At 41.6% G+C, this 6000-nt stretch overlaps 1 protein-coding gene across 2 annotated transcripts in view; it reads right to left on the bottom strand.

Moving 5' to 3' along the window:
• The window catches only part of TSG101 (tumor susceptibility 101), a 63729-nt gene that overhangs the window by 39389 nt on the left and 18340 nt on the right, over positions 1-6000 (bottom strand). The window lies entirely within an intron of this gene.

Raw genomic sequence — 6000 nt, 5'->3', positions numbered from 1 at the left:
AAACATACGTGTGCATGTGTCTTTATAGCAGCATGATTTATAGTCCTTTGGGTATATACCCAGTAATGGGATGGCTGGGTCAAATGGTATTTCTAGTTCGAGATCCCTGAGGAATCGCCACACTGACTTCCACAATGGTTGAACTAGTTTACAGTCCCACCAACAGTGTAAAAGTGTTCCTATTTCTCCACATCCTCTCCAGCACCTGTTGTTTCCTGATTTTTTAATGATGGCCATTCTAACTGGTGTAAGATGGTATCTCACTGTGGTTTTGATTTGCATTTCTCTGATGGCCAGTGATGATGAGCATTTCTTCATGTGTTTTTCGACTGCATAAATGTCTTCTTTTGAGAAGTGTCTGTTCATGTCCTCTGCCCACTTTTTGATGGGGTTGTTTGTTTTTTTCTTGTAAATTTGTTTGAGTTCATTGTAGATTCTGGATATTAGCCCTTTGTCAGATGAGTAGGTTGCAAAAATTTTCTCCCATTCTGTAGGTTGCCTGTTCACTCTGATGGTAGTTTCTTTTGCTGTGCAGAAGCTCTTTAGTTTAATGAGATCCCATTTGTCGATTTTGGCTTTTGTTGCCATTGCTTTTGGTGTTTTAGACATGAAGTCCTTGCCCACGCCTATGTCCTGAATGGTATTGCCTAGGTTTTCTTGTAGGATTTTAATGGTTTTAGGTCTAACATATAAGTCTTTAATCCATCTTGAATTAATTTTTGTATAAGGTGTAAGGAAGGGATCCAGTTTCAGCTTTCTACATATGGCTAGCCAGTTTTCCCAGCACCATTTATTAAATAGGGAATCCTTTCCCCATTTCTTGTTTTTGTCAGGTTTGTCAAAGATCAGATAGTTGTAGCTATGCGGCATCATTTCTGAGGGCTCTGTTCTGTTCCATTGATCTATGTCTCTGTTGTGGTACCAGTACCATGCTGTTTTGGTTACTGTAGCCTTGTAGTATAGTTTAAAGTCAGGTAGCGTGATGCCTCCAGCTTTGTTCTTTTGGCTTAGGATTGACTTGGCGATGCGGGCTCTTTTTTGGTTCCATATGAACTTTAAAGTAGTTTTTTCCAATTCTGTGAAGAAAGTCATTGGTAGCTTGATGGGGATGGCATTGAATCTATAAATGACCTTGGGCAGTATGGCCATTTTCACGATATTGATTCTTCCAACCCATGAGCATGGAATGTTCTTCCATTTGTTTGTATCCTCTTTGATTTCATTGAGCAGTGGTTTGTAGTTCTCCTTGAAGAGGTCCTTCACATCCCTTGTAAGTTGGATTCCTAGGTATTTTATTCTCTTTGAAGCAATTGTGAATGGGAGTTCACTCATGATTTGGCTCTCTGTTTGTCTGTTATTGGTGTACAAGAATGCTTGTGATTTTTGTACGTTAATTTTGTATCCTGAGACTTTGCTGAAGTTGCTAATCAGCTTAAGGAGATTTCGGGCTGAGACAATGGGGTTTTCTAGATATACAATCATGTCATCTGCAAACAGGGACAATTTGACTTCCTCTTTTCCTAATTGAATACCCTTTATTTCCTTCTCCTGCCTGATTGCTCTGGCCAGAACTTCCAGCACTATGTTGAAAAGGAGCGGTGAGAGAGGGCATCCCTGTCTTGTGCCAGTTTTCAGAGGGAATGCTTCCAGTTTTTGCCCATTCAGTATGATATTGGCTGTGGGTTTGTCATAGATAGCTCTTATTATTTTGAGATACGTCCCATCAATACCTAATTTATTGAGAGTTTTTAGCATGAAGAGATGTTGAATTTTGTCAAAGGCCTTTTCTGCATCTATTGAGATAATCATGTGGTTTTTGTCTTTGGTTCTGTTTATATGCTGGATTACATTTATTGATTTGCGTATGTTGAACCAGCCTTGCATCCCAGGGATGAAGCCCACTTGATCATCGTGGATAAGCTTTTTGATGTGCTGCTGGATTCGGTTTGCCAGTATTTTATTGAGGATTTTTGCATCAATGTTCATCAAGGATATTGGTCTGAAATTCTCTTTTTTGGTTATGTCTCTGCCAGGTTTTGGTATCAGGATGATGCTGGCTTCATAAAATGTGTTAGGGAGGATTCCCTCTTTTTCTATTGATTGGAATACTTTCAGAAGGAATGGTACCAGTTCCTCCTTGTACCTCTGGTAGAATTCAGCTGTGAATCCATCAGGTCCTGGACTCTTTTTGGTTGGTAAGCTATTGATTATTGCCACAATTTCAGAAGCTGTTATTGGTCTATTCAGAGATTCAACTTCTTCCTGGTTTAGTCTTGGGAGGGTGTATTTGTCGAGGAATTTATCCATTTCTTCTAGATTTTCTAGCTTATTTGCATAGAGGTGTTTGTAGTATTCTCTGATGGTAGATTGTATTTCTGTGGGATCGGTGGTGATATCCCCTTTTTCGTTTTTTATTGCATCTATTTGATTCTTCTCTCTTTTCTTCTTTATTAGTCTTGCTAGCGGTCCATCAATTTTGTTGATCTTTTCAAAAAACCAGCTCCTGGATTCATTAATTTTTTGAAGGGTTTTTTGTGTCTCTATTTCCTTCAGTTCTGCTCTGATTTTAGTTATTTCTAGCCTTCTGCTAGCTTTTGAATGTGTTTGCTCTTGCTTTTCTAGTTCTTTTAATTGTGATGTTAGGGTGTCAATTTTGGATCTTTCCTGCTTTCTCTTGTGGGCATTTAGTGCTATAAATTTCCCTCTACACACTGCTTTGAATGTGTCCCAGAGATTCTGGTATGTTGTGTCTTTGTTCTCGTTGGTTTCAAAGAACATCTTTATTTCTGCCTTCATTTCATTATGTACCCAATAGTCATTCAGGAGCAGGTTGTTCAGTTTCCATGTAGTTGAGCGGTTTTGAGTGAGTTTCTTAATCCTGAGTTCTAGTTTGATTGCACTGTGGTCTGAGAGACAGTTTGTTATAATTTCTGTTCTTTTACATTTGCTGAGGAGAGCTTTACTTCCAACTATGTGGTCAATTTTGGAATAGGTGTGGTGTGGTGCTGAAAAAAATGTATATTCTGTTGACTTGGGGTGGAGAGTTCTGTAGATGTCTATTAGGTCCACTTTATGTAGAGCTGAGTTCAATTCCTGGATATCCTTGTTAACTTTCTGTCTCGTTGATCTGTCTAATGCTGACAGTGGGGTGTTAAAATCTCCCATTATTATTGTGTGGGAGTTTAAGTCCCTTTGTAGGTCACTGAGGACTTGCTTTATGAATCTGGGTGCTCCTGTGTTGGGTGCATATATATTTAGGATAGTTAGCTCTTCTTGTTGAATTGATCCCTTTACCATTATGTAATGGCCTTCTTTGTCTCTTTTGATCTTTGTTGGTTTAAAGTCTATTTTATCAGAGACTAGGATTGCAACCCCTGCCTTTTTTTGTTTTCCAGTTGCTTGATAGATCTTCCTCCATCCCTTTATTTTGAGTCTATGTGTGTCTCTGCACGTGAGATGAGTTTCCTGAATACAGCACACTGATGGGTCCTGACTCCTTATCCAGTTTGCCAGTCTGTGTCTTTTGACTGGAGCATTTAGCCCATTTACATTTAACGTTAATATTGTTATGTGTGAATCTGATCCTGTCATTATGATGTTAGTTGGTTATTTTGCTCGTTAGTTGCTATAGTTTCTTCCTAGCCTCGATGGTCTTTACAATTTGGCATGTTTTTGCAGTGGCTGGAACCGGTTGTTCCTTTCCATGTTTAGTGCTTCCTTCAGGAGCTCTTTTAGGGCAGGCCTGGTGGTGACAAAATCACTCAGCGTTTGCTTGTCTGTAAAGTATTTTATTTCTCCTTCACTTATGAAGCTTAGTTTGGCGGGATAGCAAATTCTGGGTTGAAAATTCTTTTCTTTAAGAATGTTGAATATCGGCCCCCACTCTCTTCTGGCTTGTAGAGTTTCTGCTGAGAGATCAGCTGTTAGTCTGATGGGCTTCCCTTTGTGGGTAACCCGACCTTTCTCTCTGGCTGCCCTTAACATTTTTTCCTTCATTTCAACTTTGGTGAATCTGATAATTATGTGTCTTGGAGTTGCCCTTCTCGAGGAGTATCTTTGTGGCGTTCTCTGTATTTCCTGAATCTGAATGCTGGCCTGCCTTGCTAGATTGGGGAAGTTCTCCTGGATAATATCTTGCAGAGTGTTTTCCAACTTGGTTCTATTCTCCCCATCATTTTCAGGTACACCAATCAGACGTAGGTTTGGTCTTTTCACATAGTCCCAAATTTCTTGGAGGCTTTGTTCATTTCTTTTTATTCTTTTTTCTCTAAACTTCCCTTGTCTCTTCATTTCATTCATTTCATCTTCCATCAGTGATACCCTTTCTTCCAGTTGATCGCATCTGCTACTGAGGCTTCTGCAATCTTCGCGTAGTTCTCGAAACTTGGCTTTCAGCTCCATCAGCTCCTTTAAGCCCTTCTCTCCATTGGTTATTCTAGTTATCCATCCTTCTAATTTTTTTTCAAAGTTTTTAACTTCTTTGCTATTGTTTTGAATTTCCTCTCGTAGCTCAGAGTAGTTTGATCGTCTGAAGCCTTCTTCTCTCAACTCATCAAAGTCATCCTCCATCCAGCTTTGTTCCGTTGCTGGTGAAGAACTGCGTTCCTTTGGAGGAGGAGAGGTGCTCTGTTTTTTAGAGTTTCCAGTTTTTCTGCTCTGTTTTTTCCCCATCTTTGTGGTTTTATCTACTTTTTGTCTTTGGTGATGGTGATGTACAGATGGGTTTTGGGTGTTGAAGTCCTTTCTGTTTGTTAGTTTTCCTTCTACCAGACAGGACCCTCAGCTTCAGGTCTGTTGGAGTTTACTAGAGGTCCGCTCCAGACCCTGTTTGGCTGGGTGTCAGCAGCGGTGGCTGCAGAACAGCGGATTTTCGTGAGACCACAAATTCAGCTGTCTGATAGTTCCTCTGAAAGTTTTGTCTCAGAGGAGTACCCGGTTGAATGAGGTGTCAGTCTGACCCTACTGGGGGGGTGCCTCCCAGTTAGGCTGCTTAGGGGTGAGGGACCCACTTTAGGAGGCAGTCTGTCCGTTCTCAGATCTCCAGCTGCGTGCTGGGAGAACCACTACTCTCTTCAAAGCTGTCAGTCAGACAGGGGCATTTAAGTCTGTGGAGGTTCTTTGCTGAGTTTTTGTTTGTCTGTGCCCTGCCCCCAGAGGTGGAGCCTACAGAGGCAGGCAGGCCTCCTTGAGCTATGGTGGGCTCCACCCAGTTCGAGCTTCCTGGCTGCTTTGTTTACCTAAGCAAGCCTGGGCAATGGCGGGCGCCCCTCCCCCAGCCTCGCTGCCGCCTTGCAGCTTGATCTCAGACTGCTGTGCTAGCAATCAGCGAGACTCTGTGGGCATAGGACCCTCCGAGCCAGGTGCGGGACACAATCTCCTAGTGTGCCGTTTTCCAGGCCCGTTGGAGAAGCGCAGTATTAGGATGGGACTGACCCGATATTCCAGGTGCCGTCTGTTTCCCCTTTCTTTGACTAGGAAAGGGAACTCCCTGACCCCTTGCACTTCCCGAGTGAGGCAATGCCTCGCCCTGCTTCGGCTCGCGCACAGTGCGCTTCACCGTCTGTCCTGCACCCACTGTTAGGCACTCCCTAGTGAGATGAAACCGGTACCTCAAGCAGAAATGCAGAAATCACCAGTCTTCTGTGTCGCTGGGGCTGGGAGCTGGAGACCGGAGCTGTTCCTATTCCCAGTATCTTTACTAAAATAAATAGTAACCCTAAAATCAAGCTTATTCTGGGAAGGTAGGGAAGGAAAGAGAAATGGGTTCAAAAATTCTTTCTGTTAAATTCCCATTCAGCTTATAAACCAAGATGTTCCTCAGGAAAGAATGGATTAAAAAGGAAAAAGTACAATTTTCAGCAGAAGAAAAATGAAAGCACATATAATTTGTCTTGTAAGATAAACAAGTTTGGTTAATTATAATCTTAAAGAAAATTCACCAAAAAAAAAAAAGTCACAGCTCAAAACACAATGAAATCAATGCAGATTTAGTAAATTCAA

The sequence above is a fragment of the Hylobates moloch genome, unplaced genomic scaffold (genome assembly GCF_009828535.3).
Source record: "Hylobates moloch isolate HMO894 unplaced genomic scaffold, HMol_V3 SCAFFOLD_11, whole genome shotgun sequence".
In the NCBI taxonomy this organism is placed as follows: domain Eukaryota; kingdom Metazoa; phylum Chordata; class Mammalia; order Primates; family Hylobatidae; genus Hylobates; species Hylobates moloch.
This window is presented reverse-complemented; position numbering and strand designations above follow the sequence as displayed.